The sequence below is a fragment of the Camelus bactrianus genome, chromosome 31 (genome assembly GCF_048773025.1).
Source record: "Camelus bactrianus isolate YW-2024 breed Bactrian camel chromosome 31, ASM4877302v1, whole genome shotgun sequence".
Classification (NCBI taxonomy): Eukaryota; Metazoa; Chordata; class Mammalia; order Artiodactyla; family Camelidae; genus Camelus; species Camelus bactrianus.
The window spans coordinates 13,551,690-13,565,265 of NC_133569.1; the positions used below are offsets into that span (position 1 = coordinate 13,551,690).

Here is a 13,576-nt window from a genome sequence, read left to right on the forward strand (position 1 = left end):
GCGAATGGGTGAAATACGTGGGGAGAGGGTAGGTTCTTGGTTATGATTCTTCATTCAGTAAGTACTTACTGAGTGTCTGCGTGTACTGGGTGGTGCTGCGGTGTCTCTGAGGACCAGGCTGAGCGGCTAGCCAGCCAGGCTACCCAACCTGCAGTAAAGCCTCTGTGCTCTGCCCCATCAAATAAAGGGTTTAATTGATGGGTTTTACTGTCAGTTCCGTTTTCCACTTTCTGTGAGTATATGATTCTTGGTATCTTTTTAAAAAGAAACTTTAACAGTTTAGAATAGTTTTAGATTTCCAGAAAAAGTTGGTAACAGGACAGAAACTTCCTATATACATAGACCTGTTATTTAATATCTTACAATAGGCTGATACATTTGTTACAGTTAATGAATCAATATTGATATATTATGTTTAAGTAAAGTTCATACTTCATTTTTTTCTTGGCATTTCCCTCACGTCCTCTGTTCTGCTCCAGGGTCCCCTCTGGATACCATGTGACATTTCCGCTCACGTCTCCTTAGGCTCCTCTGGGCCGTGACAGTTTCTTAGATGTTCCTTGTTCTTGATGACCTTCACGGGTTTTGAGTACCGGTTAAGTGTTCTGCATATCGCCCCTCAGTTGAGATGTGTCTAGTATTTACCACCTAATTAAACTCGGGCCGTGTGTTTCTGGGAAGAAGACATGTCCTGGGATAAATAATTCTATCAGCCGGGGCCCAGTGCTTCTGTACAGCACCCTTTGCCCTCGGTTTTATCGGCTCCACTTTCAGAGTTGCTCAGGTCAGCCCATTTCCCTCCCCTCGCTCCTCAGTGAGGTTGTTTTGTACATTTGTAATTCTGCTAGATTGCTCAGTCACATTCTGCATTCCATCCTGGGATACCCCAGCCTCTTAAACATGTTTTCTTAACTTGGCACACATTAAGGATCAGTCTTTGTGCTGTAAAGGCCTGTGGGTTTTGACAAAGCCTGGTGTTAACGATCCACTGTTACATTATGATACATTATGAGTGGTCTCCCTGCCCTAAAATAACCCCTTGTGCTTCGCCTGTTCAGCCCTCCCCCTGCTAGGCGCTCAGCAACTACTGGGTTGGTTTTTGGGTTTTTGTTTTTGGTGTTTTTTTTGTAACTTTATTTCTTTTTCTTTCAATTGTAGGTACTAGAAATTGAACCCGGGCCCTCAGGCACACTAAGCACGCACTCCGCCCCTAAGCTGCACATGACTGCTGACCTCTGCCGTGTCTACAGCTTTACCTTTTCCAGACTGTCAGGTAATCAGAACCACGTAGTATCTGGCCTGCAGGGACTGGCTTCTTTTGCTCAGCAATACGTATTTAAGAGTCGTTCGCGTACTTTTTAGGGTCTGATAGTTTATTTCCTTCCATCACTGAATGATTTTCCATTACACTGATGCACCGCAGTCTGCTCATCCTTTCACCTGCCGAAGGACATCTTTGTTGCGCACAGTGTTTGCATCGTAAATATAAGAGGTGCCATCAACTTTGGTGTGGACATAAGTTTTCACAGGTTTTGATCAGTATCTTCTTAACGTTGTTCAGGTTGATGGTAATTGTTGCCTTGTAATCATCTAGCTTCTACGTGGCTTCTCAAGTATAGCTATTTTAAAAAATAATTTTCACATAGTAAATCTGTTCCGAATCAGGCACCATTTTTTAAAAATAAAAGTATAAATAGTGAACCCATAAATGTTTTATGGAAAAAGAGAACTCTGAATAAATGGCAATTTAGAAGTATTTACATCGAATGTTCTTTGAAATATGAGCAGACATGTGGTCTGCTGGGGCCATTCCTTTTACATTGCAAACAGAGAAATTAATAGGTGTTAAATTAGCTGCAAAAATGTTCCTTTATTGCTCCCTCACTAGTAAAACATGTTAAAAGTTGCATGTTTGGAAATCCAAATAAAAGCATTTGCAGGTTGAAGTAATAAATGCAATACAGAACGAGATGATCAAACCCAGCTCCCTTTGTGTGTGTATATATTGGCCAGGACACAGGAAATGCAAGAAATAGTAAGGTGTGGAAATATTTCCCCTGGATATTTCATCTCTAAATACATGATACGTTTTACATACAGTATAATTCTTTTAGAACATAATTTACTGTTTCACAGGATACAGGTGTGCCTTAGAGTGGGAGGCAAGTATGTTCACTGGAAATCTAAAATATGATAACAGCTCCACCAAAAAGGAAAAAAAGGCCTTTCCGTAACACTGTCTTCCATCCAATGGCAAGTTGGATCCCTGCCTTTATTACTAGGATTCCAAAGAGGGCTCCTTTGCGGATGAATTAACAAAAATTGTCCCCACGCTGTTCCCATGTTACAGACTTTTCACTGCACTTTCCCACAGAATCCGAGTGACCTGTGCTGTCCGGACCAGCAAGTTCAAGTATGAAACATCCTGGCGTCAAGAAAGCTTCCACAGTGTATGCTGGGCTTTATTTTGTGTCTTAAGTTACTTGATGGACAGTATTTCAGAAAGTGGAGAAGGCCAGGTAGCAGTGAGAATGAGGGGCTCAAGGCCGTCGTCTGAGTTCATGGATTCCTCTTGTCTGTAGAAATGACAGAAAATGAATGAGTCCAAACCAGGCTGGCAAATGCCGGGGTTTTCTTCCCCGACCTAGACATTCTGGGGATCTTGGCACTAGGAACCTGACTGCTAGGGAGGCGAGGAGGACTGGCTTCCCAGGGAGCCGGGCGGGGAGGGAGGTTCGGGCTTTATCAGCTGCTCAGTGGAAGAAATTCAGGAGAGAATCGTGGGAGTCTGATTCTCTCTGAAACAAGACACCCCTTGTGCTCTGTGTCCCTCAGGCTTTAGCTGCGTCCCACACGGGAAAAAGCCTGATAAACACCTCGGGACAAACTATCACTGAAGATTTTCAAGTATTCCAGCTTCCCGGGAACACTGGCAGTGATTTGAAATTTTTTTTTAAGCTGGAGAAGCAGCAAGACAGAACCAGACCATGACCCTGGGGGGTCTCTGTTGCTTGTTCCCCGAATCTGCTCCATTCGACCAGTGCAAGGAGCGTTGGTACACGGGTCTGAGGGAAGGACGTTTACAAACACTGTTCTTCCCAGTGTCCCGTGGATGTGCCAGGTTAAACTCACCAGGGGCCCTCTAGCGGGAGGAAGATCGGGACCCTGTCCCCCTCCCTTTTGAGATTCAGCCTCTGAAGGGCTGAGAAAGCCCTGAAAGAGGTTCCCTTGCAGCAAAAGGACCCAGTAAAGTCCTCTCAGGAAAAAAGAGGGAGTCTGGGTCAGCACTCTAGGCCCAACACCAGCGCCCAGAGGTTTGTGGGCACAGCATGTTCTGGGCACAGTGTGTAGCTGTGGTTAGGAACCCAGTGAGACTGGCCACCTTGGCAGAGCGGTCGTGCGGGCGGAACAGTGGCTGACTGTGTGAGGGTAAATCCAATAAGCTGTCGTCCTGGGAGTCCGTGTCCTCAGGGCCACCCGGCTGCCTGCTCAGGGCTCTGAAGCAGAAAGGAGGTCCTTACAGCAGGACAAGGACTCACTAGAGCCTGTCGGAACCAGCTGTCAACAGTGACACCCCGCAGAAGTGATTAAGGTCAGAACTTTTAATGGACTGATCAGTTCTTTTTAAAAAGCATTAACTTTGAAGCAAGACTGATCCCTTTGGACTAAGTAAGTTCCCAGGGTTCCTGGACAGTTTGAGGAATGGGGAGTCCTTAAGAGAGAGACACTGAAGTACCTACAACGTGGAGGGATGGAGGCTTCGTGACACCCTCAACTTCCATCATACACGTCACTGCAAACGGCAGCATTTCCTTCTTTCTTATGCTACTTCGTTGTGTGTGTGTATATACTGCAGCTCCTTTATCCATTCATCTGTTGATGGTCACTTCTGTTCTTACCCTGTTTTGGCCGTTGTAAATAATGCTGCTGTGAAGACGGGGGTGCAGATAGCTCTTCAATATAGTGTTCTCATTTCCTTCCAGTAAATCCCAGAAGTGGAGTTACTGGACCATGTGGTGGTTCTGTTTTGTTTTGTTTTTTAATTGAAGGACAGTCAGTTTACAATCTTGTGTTAACTTCTTTTTTCTTTTTAACTTTATTTTATTGAGTTATAGTCATTTTACAATATTGTGTCAATTTCCAGTGCAGAGCACAATTTTTCAGTTAGACGTGAACATACATATATTCATTGTCACACTTTTTTCACTGTGAGCCACCACAAGATCTTGTATATATTTTCCTGTGCTGTACAGTATCATGTTGTTTATCTATTCTGCATATGCCTGTCGGTATCTACAAATTTTGAACTCCCAGTCTGTCCCTTCCCACCCGCCTCCCTCTTGGCAACCCCAAGTTTGTATTCTATGTCTATGAGTCTGTTTCTGTTTGTATTTATGTTCTCTCTTTTTTTTTTAGATAGATTCCACATATGAGCAATCTCATATAGTATTTTTCTTTCTCTTTCTGGTTTACTTCACTTAGAATGACATTCTCCAGGAACATCCATGTTGCTGCAAATGGCGTTATGTTGTTGGTTCAATGTTGTGTTAACTTCTGGTGCACAGCATAGTGATTCAGTTCTTTTTCATTATAGGTTATTACAAGGTATTGAATATAGTTCCCTGTGCTGTACAGTAGGGCCTTGCTGTTCATTTATTTTATGTTAGTATCTGCAAATCTCTAACTCCCAATTTATCCCTTCCACCTTTCCCTCCCTGGTAACTGTAAGTTTGTTTTCTATATCTGTGAGTCTGTTTCTGTTTTGTAAATAAGTTCATTTGTGTCATTTTTTTTTTTTAGATTCCACATATAAGTGATATCAAATGATATTTTTCTTTCTCCTTCTAGCTTAATTCACTTAGTATGAAAATTTCCAGGTCCATCCATGTTGCAGCAAATGGCATTATTTCATTCTTTTTATGTCCGAGTAGTATTCCATTGTATAAATATACCACAATGTCTTTATCCAGTCATCTGTTGATGGACATTTAGGTTGTTTCCCTATCTTGGCTACTGTAAGTAGTGATGCTATGAACATTGGGGTGCATATCTCTTTTCAAATTAGAGTTTTTTTCTGGATATGTGCCCAGGAGTGGGATTGCTGGATCGTATTTTCATTTTTTAAGGAATCTCCATACTGTTTTCCAAAGTGGCTACACCACATTACATTCCCACCAACAAAGTAGGAGGGTTCCCTTTTCTCCACACCCTCTCCAGCATTTGTCATTTGTGGATGTTTTAATGACGGCCATTCTGACTGATCTGAGGTGATAACCTGATTGTAGTTTTGATTTGCATTTCTCTGATGATTAGCGATACGGAGCATTTTTTCATGTGCCTCTTGACAAATGGTAGTTCCATTTTTAAAGAACAAAAAGTAGAACTTTGCCCATTTTTAAATTGGATTATTTGTGGGTTTTTTTTTTTTTTTTTTTTTTTTTTTTTTGCTGTTGAGTTGTACAAGTTCTTTATACACTTTAGATATTAATTAGCCCCCTGTCAGGTATAAGATTTGCAGGTATTTTTTTTCCCATTCTTAGGCTGTCATTTCATTTTCTTGATTGTATCTTTTGCTGTGCAGCCTGGGCATTTGGACACTCTACCCTGGATAATTTTTTTTCCCAGTAGCTTGGGAGCTTAAGGAGAGGTCTTTAATCCCCCATGGTTTAAGGAAATTTTCCTCAACATGCCTCGGTGTCAGAAGCAGCCAGTTGAGTGGGACCAGAGCATGAAGACTGAGAACCCCATTGGTGAATCAGCTCTGCTGCCAGGAGTGAGAGCTCTTAGCTCAGGGGTCATCTGTCTTGGGTCGAAAGCAAGTACTCACTGTCCCCTCCATTTGTCAGGCCCAGGGCGGGATCTGCCCACCTGCCCCAGTGGGATGAACTCTTAGGAAATTCATGTGCAGGTTGCCACTCTGTAGACCACTCCCGTGGACACTGATGCAGTTTCCTTTAGGTTAATTCCGTAAGTTGCATTTCAAAAAAAAAAAAAAAAAAAAAAGACTTGCCATCACAAGGAAACCACTCTTAGTTGCTCCATTTCCTGGAGCCTACAGCATTTTTTTCTTCTCCCCCAGTCCAGCTGGCAGAATGCCTGGGACAAGATGTATCCAATTCAAGTCAAAGCAGAGCTGTTTTGAGAGAAGCAGATGGCCCACCTAAGGTGAGAAAATGACTTTCTTGGGGGGAAAGGCAGGGTGGTTTCTCACCTCTTCCTCTAGGAAGGCAGGAGTGAGGGCAGCAGGCAAAGCCAACAGGACGCGGTACAAAGGCGCTCCACAGGGGAGCGGGGTCCCTGGTGCTGAAGGAGGCGGGCGGGGGGCATCCCCCAGGCAGGCTGAGGGAACTGCCCACCTGCATGTTAAAGGGCCCCAGAACTCAAAAATCACCCCCATCAGAGGAGGTAGTAAGAACCAGGACGTACGTGAAGAGGCCCGTCAGTACCCCTCTCTGAGAGCCGGCAGTGACCCGTGGGAAGATGGGCCGGGGACAGGCTCAGAAAAACGACCGAACGTAAAACAAAGCAGTGAGAATTGTACCGGGTGGGCTCTGTCTGCACACACCTGGACCGGCGTGCTTGGAGGTGCGGTAGACGGGTCACCTGTATGTGTTTAGCAAAAGGGGGGCCAGGCGTGAGAATCTGTTGCTGGTTATGTAACAGTTTTCCCGGAGGCTCCTCGTGCTCTGATCATCCGGAAAGCTCGTTCTACTCCAAAGGCTTTTCCAATATCCGGACGAAACATCACTCACCTTCACCCAGCTCTTTTGCTCTGTGTCTTTGTTCAGCAAATAACATTGTGATTATGAATTTTGTCTCCCAGCCACCTTGAGACTGGGGGCGGGGGGTGGGGATTGAGGAAGCAAGCTTAGGGGCCACTGGAAAGGTTTACTGTGTACTTGGGACAATCACATAGGCCTGTGTTCTGTTTGCTATGTCAGACTTCCGAGGGTTTGGTTGGCATAGGCGGTCCTGCCACCTGCACATTCCGGTACAGACCAGCTCCACTCCTCAGGCCCGCGCAGCCGAGTCCAGAGCCCAGAGCGCTGGGGCCTCCCTCTGACCCCAGCCTGCAGCCTGGGCCTGGGCCTGTCTTTAAACTCAACATAAACTGTCCCCCAGAGTCATCTCCGTCTCTGCCTCTTTAAAATCAGCAGAGCATAATTCTAAATAAATCAGCAGAGGATAATTCTAAATCTCATCATCTGTGCAATGCATTCTAGTATCTTCTTGCCTTGAACCTTAGGTAACAAGCCGTGTTACCTGTCATCACCCCATGGCCACGGTCTCACCAGGTCACCAATGTCGCCAGTGGTCCTTCTCGTCCTCCTCACCTTGAGAGGTGGGCCACAGGGAGGCTGCATGATGATGTCCCGAGGGCCGTCAGCAAGGGGTGGGAAAGGAGGGGTTGCGCTACCAAACCCAGTCCCTGCCCAAACCCCCCTGTGCCCCTGTTCAGGTGAGCTGGAGGGGGGGTACTCTGGGTAGAATGAAGGGCAGTGTGTCCTCGTCCTCCAGAGCAGGACAAGGATGGCGCACCTGGCCTTGTGCTCTCAGCAGCCGTGGGCCAGGGCAGAGCTCGGCCTTCCCCGACCGTGAGCTCCTAGGACCTGCCCTGGGCCTTCCCACCCCCGAGCCTTCCCACCCCCCGACTCATAAAGGCATGTCGTTCAAGTAGTCTCAGGGTCGTCTCCTTCCTGGGGAGTGAGTGGTCGGCCCCGGGCTTCCCTGGGTGGATTGTCCGCACTAGTGGTTCGCTGTGGGGCATTTGTCCGTGGGTCCTTTAGCCGCCAGCAGTTGTTGCCCATCTCCAAAACGAGATGGAAGCAGCCGTGACCCAGCTCTGGAAATTATTTACCAAAATTGCCCCGGACCCCTTGAAAACAGCAAACCGTCTTCCCTTTAAAGGTGAAATAGAAATACCTGCATTATATGTTAATTTCTTCTCCCCTCAACTGGGAGAATTGGCCAAAGGACTAATATGGATGGCTCTTGTAAAAATGGTCCTGAAATCATCATTCGTAGCACTACGGTGGGGCTGCTGACGGTTCTGGAGGGGGCAGGCTGGGGGCAGGGCGGGGGGGGCGGGGGGGGCGGACAGGCTGGGGTTGGGGGGGTGCGGTGGGCAGGCCGGGGCTCTGGCCGAACTCGCATGGACAAGGCTGCAGCTGCATAGATACTGAGTACCTGGAACAGAGCTGCACTGTGCACCCAGCCCCTTCTTCCTCTTGACCTACTGTGAGCCAGTGCATGTCGCAAGCCTCACGCTACAGGCCAGCTTAATAGATTTAGTTTTTGAGTAGCTCGCATCGTGAGCTCAGCGTCTCCTGCAAAAAGTGCCCACGGATGGCCGAGGCCTTCTGTCTCTGTTGATGTTGAATTTGCCAGACAGTTTCACCTAAGGGCCCCCTAGTAGCCTTTTATCTGAAGGGAGGGAGGCCTGACAGTGACGGATTACACACTACCTGTGTTTCCCGTGGCAGCTCTGTGAGGTTAATGTCCCCGCCATGCTGGGAGTGGGGGGGGGGGCGGGGGGGGCGGCGGGGAGGGAGCCACAGCGGGATTGTGTAACTTGCTCCTTCCGGGCAGCAGAGTAGTTGGAAGCTGTCTTCTGCTCAGCGGTATGCGGCAGTGAGGTGATGATACTGGAGAGGTCAACTTTAGGATTTAAAACCAGGCCTGTCTGACCCTAAAGCCACTCTTTTTTCCGCTGTGCTATGTCACCACGTCAACATACAAGAGGCTTGAGAAATGTCAGAGGATTTCTTTTTGTTTTCAGTTTTGCTACTGTGTATTGTGTGTGTGTATTGTGTGTGTGTGTGTGTGTGTGTGTGTGTGAAAATGCACATGATATACAATTTACCACCTTACCCATTTTAGGGGTGCAGTTCAGTGGTGTCAAATACACGTGTAATGTTATGCAACCATCACCACCATCCACCTCCATAACTTTTTCCATCTTGTAAAACTGAAACTAGTCCCCCTGAATAGCGACTCCCCCTTCCTCCCCGCCCCCAGCCCTGGGAAGTCTGCTTTCTGTCTCTGTGGATTTGACTGCTCCAGGGGCCTCGTGTCAGTGGAGTCGTATGTTCTCTGTCTTTTTGTGGCTGCCACATTTTAGCATACTGCCCTCAGTTCCACGCACACTGCAGTATACTGTTGAATTGCCTTCGTTTTTAAGGCGGAATAATATTTCACGTTCGTACGCGTGTATCACATTTTGTGTATCCAGTCATCTCTTGATGGACACTTGGGTTGCTTCCACATTTTATCTCCTGTGAATAATGCTGCTATGAACGTGGGTGTACAAATCTCTCTCTGAGACCCTGCTTTCTATTCTTTTGGGCATAAACCCCTGAAGCAGAATCGGTGGATCATATGATGTACCATTTTAAATTTTTTGAGGCGCATCCATACTGTTTTCCACGGCAGCTGTACCATTTCATCTTCCCACCAATGACAGATCTTGGTTTCTCCATACGGGGCTGAGTCACTGTTATGGCTTCAGGGGTCTGCATCTCACCTGCAGGACTCCCTTGAGTATCTGTCGTAGGGCAGGGCCAGTGGTGACGCACTCACTCGGCTTTTATCTCGGAATGTCTTCCTTTCTCCCTTCCTTCTGAAGGACAGCTTTGCTAGGTGTGGAGTTCTTGATTGACACGTTTGCTCGTTTTGACGGTGTCATCCCGCTGCCTCGCGGCCTTCCCGGTGTCTGATGAGAAGTCTGCTGGCGGTCCTACTGAGGCCCCGCGGTATGTGTTGATTGGCTTCTCTCTTCCCACCTTCAAGATTTTCTCTTTGTTTTTGGCTTTTGAAAGTTTAATTGTGATGCATCTCAGTGTAGGTCTCATTAAGTCCATCTGACTTGGGGCTTGCTGAGCCTGTTGGATATTTATATCCATGTTTGTCACCAAGTTTGGAAACTTTCAGCCATTATTTCCTCAAATATTCTCTCTGCCCCTTTCTCTCTCTCTCCTTCTGCGTCTCCCCTGGTGCACGTGTTGGTCTGGCTGATGTCCCACGGGCCCCTTAGTTCTGATCACCTTTCTTCAGCTGTTTTTCTTTCTGTTCCTCATACTGAGTAATTTCCACTGTCCTGTCTTCAAGTTCACTGATTCTTTTTTCTGCCGGCTCAGACCTGCCTTTGAACCCCTCTAGTGAGTTTTTAATTTCAGCTATTTTACTTTTCAGCTCCAGAATTTCTTTTTGGATTCTTTTTAGATTTTTCTGTCTCCTTCTTGATATTTCCATTTTGTTCATACATTGTTTTCTTGACCCTCTCCACATCTCCTTTGTGCATTTTTATGCCAGATGTTTAAAAATCTTTGTCTACTATTTCTTCTACTGGATCTTTTTCAGGGACAGTTTCTATTTGATTCTGTTTTATTTCTTTGAATGGGCTGTGCTTCCCTGTGTCTTTGTATGCCTTGTGATTTGCTGTTGTTGTTGCTGAAAACTAGACATTTGAATCTAATAATGTGGTAGCTCTGTAAATAATATTCTCTCCCCCAAGGACTGCTGTTTTTTGTTATTGTTTGTTTATTGGCTTTGTTTCTTGATTGTGTAACTGTCTCTATGCTGAGGGTTAGTCTCAGGTGTAACCTTAAGGTCTTCTTATGTCTTTTCCAAGCCTTTCCCTGGGCATGCCTGTTCACTTTCTAATATTCTCCATATATGCAGTTTTTTAATGTCCTAGTCCTTAGTATCTGACTACCAAGGGGTGGGGGAGAAATAAAGGGGGCTTTAAATAGGGCACTGGCTCTTTAAATCTCCTGGCCAGTCACTTCAGCCACATGAGGAGGGACTTGCACTAGTGGGGGAGGTGCAGCAATGGCCACCTGCCCGTGTGTCTGCACCTCTGTGATCAGAAGCAGCAACCAGCGATCAGAGCACAGATGGTGAGGCTTGGATGACAGAGTCCCTTTGGCCCACCCTGGCTCCTGCGAGCTCTGTCCCTGCTGCTCCAGGTACCCGTGAGCAGGGGGTAGGGGGGGTGGCCGTGCTGAGCTCAGAGCTGAAGCTGACCAGAATTAGCTGTGCAGGCCTTCCCCTGGACGTCGCCGCCTTCAGTAACCCGCCCAGGGTTCCGCGATAGTGACGTCGGACAGATCTGCCCGTGCCAGCGCCGTCTAGTGAGGGAGGCGGGTTCTTGTTGCTGTCTGCCCCACTGTCTTCCCAGAATCCGCGGGGTTTAAAAAACAAACAAACAAACAAAAACAAAAACCTTTTTTAGAGCAGTTTTAGGTTCATGGCAAAATTAAGCAAAAGGTACAGAGACTTCCCACATATCCTTTGCCTTCATTATCAACAGAGAAATGCTTCTGGGTTTTAAAGCACCATCAGAAAAATCCCGTGGAAGAAAACATTTCTTGAGAGAAGGCCAGCGGTCACGTCGGAGCGTTTCACTCTTCTCCACGGCGGGCACGTCTGGCCCGTTTAGGACCAGTGCTGGCGCACGGGGGTGTCTCGGTCCCTAAGAGGGAGGGGCCCCGGTGGCCCCTTCGCCTGGGGGGACGTGGGAAGTGCGGGGGGGGGGGGGTGTGCTGCCGCCCAGAGTCGCCGCGCTGTGCCCGCCGCCCAGCGCCTCCCCGCGCATCCAGGGCTCGTGCTTCGTCAGGACGTGTCCTGCCTGCAGCCTCTGCCGGAACGTGCCGGGCCCTGGACATCCTGTCACGGCCACACCTCGGCCCCGGCTGTGCTCCCCCCGGCACTCTCGCTCTGACCCGTGCGCGTGGGTTCCCGTCTGTCCTGAGTCTCTCCCTGGCCGGACCCTCGGCGCTCCCATCGCACGGCCACCGGGCGCCCCCCCCCGCCCACCCCGGCACTGCTTCCCCCACTCACACCTCCGCTCCGAGGAAGCAGAGCTCTCCTCTTCGGCAGTCACACCTCGGAAACCGCCCGGGGCCTTCCCCACCGTGTGAGGTCCCGGGACTGAGGGCTCATGTTAGGGTTTTGGATGCTGTTTCCTCAAAGGGGTGCTTTCTGAGTAACTATGAGATGCAAGAGTTCTGTTTTACAACAACCTGTGAGAAGAACATGAACAGTCTGGAACTCTCCGTCTTCGCCGCAGAAAAGCCTTGTGCTTTCCCATTACGTTGTCGTCTAGCGCCACCTGGTGCCACAACTAAACAGCGGTCCTAGCGGAAAATGCAAGAACCTATGGAAAGTGGTTTACCCCAAACTGAGGAGCTTTAGCGCTGGAAAGGAACCTTAGAGGTCATTTAAGACAGATGCCTCATTTTATAGATAGTAACTTATCCAGGATTTAGAGGGGAAATGAGTCCAGATTTCAGTCCCAGTCCCCAATTTTCCAACACATCCCCCCAAGCCTCTTTTTTTTTTTTAATTGAAGTATAGTCAGTTTACAGTGTTGCATCAGTTTCTGGTGTACAGAGCAATGTCCCAGTCATGCATATATATACATATATTAGTTTTCATATTCTTTTTCTTTACAGGTTACTACATGATACTGGATATAGTTCCCTGTGCTCTACAGGGTCATTGTCCTTGTTTATTTTATATACAGCAGTGTGTATCTGCAAATCTCAAACTCCCAATTTATCTCTATTCCCACCCTCTTTTCCCTATCAATAATCGTAAGTTTGTTTTCTATGTCTGTGAGTCTCTGTTTGGTAAGAAGTTCATTTGTGTCCTTTTTTTTTTTTAGATTCCACATATAATTGATATCATATGGTATCATTCTTTCTCTTTGGCTTACTTCACTTAGAATAATGATCTCCACATCCACCCATGTTGCTGCAAATGGCATTATTTCATTCCTTTTTATGGCTGAGTACTATTCCTTTGTATAAATATACCACATCTTCTTTATCCAATCATCTGTCGATGGACATTTAGGTTGCTTCCATGTCTTGGATATTGTAAATAGTGGTGCTGTGAACACTGGGGTGCATGGATCTTTTTGAATTAGAGTTTTTCCCAGATAAATGCCCAGGAGTGGGATTGCTGGATCACAGGATAAGTCTATTTTTAGTTTTTTAAGGAAACTTCACACTGTCCTCCATAGTGGCCACACCAATTTACATTCCCACCAACAGTGTAGGAGGGTTCCTTTTTCTCCACACCCTCTCCAGCATTTATCCTTTGAAGACTTTTTAATGATGGCCATTCTGCCTGGTATCAGGTGATACCTCATTGTAGTTTTGATTTTCCCCTCCGTAGCCTCTTAAGCCTCCAAAGGAATTGGGGCAGAGTAATGCCACCTTTGGAAGAAGACAGTAGAAGATACTGGCTTTTACTGATTCCTTATTATAAGCCAGTTATTGTGCTAAATACATTTATAAATATCTCGTTTATTCTTCACGAGTAGCTGGTTCTTATTCCTGTTTCACAGATGGACAAGGTAAGATTCAGAGAGGTTGAGTGCCTCATTAAAGTTATATTGTCTTATTTGTCCCTGATTACTCACTCCCTGCTTCTCCTTGTTGTACTTGTGTGTCTGGGCCAGTGTACCCTCTCCTGCTCCCACTGAGGCTGGGCTTGGCCAGGTCAACTTTCTTTGGTCACTGGAACGTGAATGAACTTGATTTGTGCCGCATGTGAACAGAAGCTTAAC

At 47.0% G+C, this 13,576-nt stretch overlaps 1 long non-coding RNA gene across 4 annotated transcripts in view; it reads left to right on the plus strand.

The window, feature by feature from the left end:
• LOC123613736 (uncharacterized) overlaps positions 1-12,650 on the plus strand; it is a 30,333-nt gene extending 17,683 nt beyond the window's left edge. For 3 of the 4 annotated variants that reach the window (XR_012503432.1, XR_012503434.1, XR_012503433.1), the window contains one exon: positions 1,159-12,650. This is a non-coding gene — a long non-coding RNA (uncharacterized LOC123613736). The remainder of the gene's footprint in view (positions 1-1,158) is intronic. The other variant, XR_012503435.1, reaches the window with a different exon arrangement.
• The last annotated feature ends 926 nt before the right edge of the window (positions 12,651-13,576 follow it).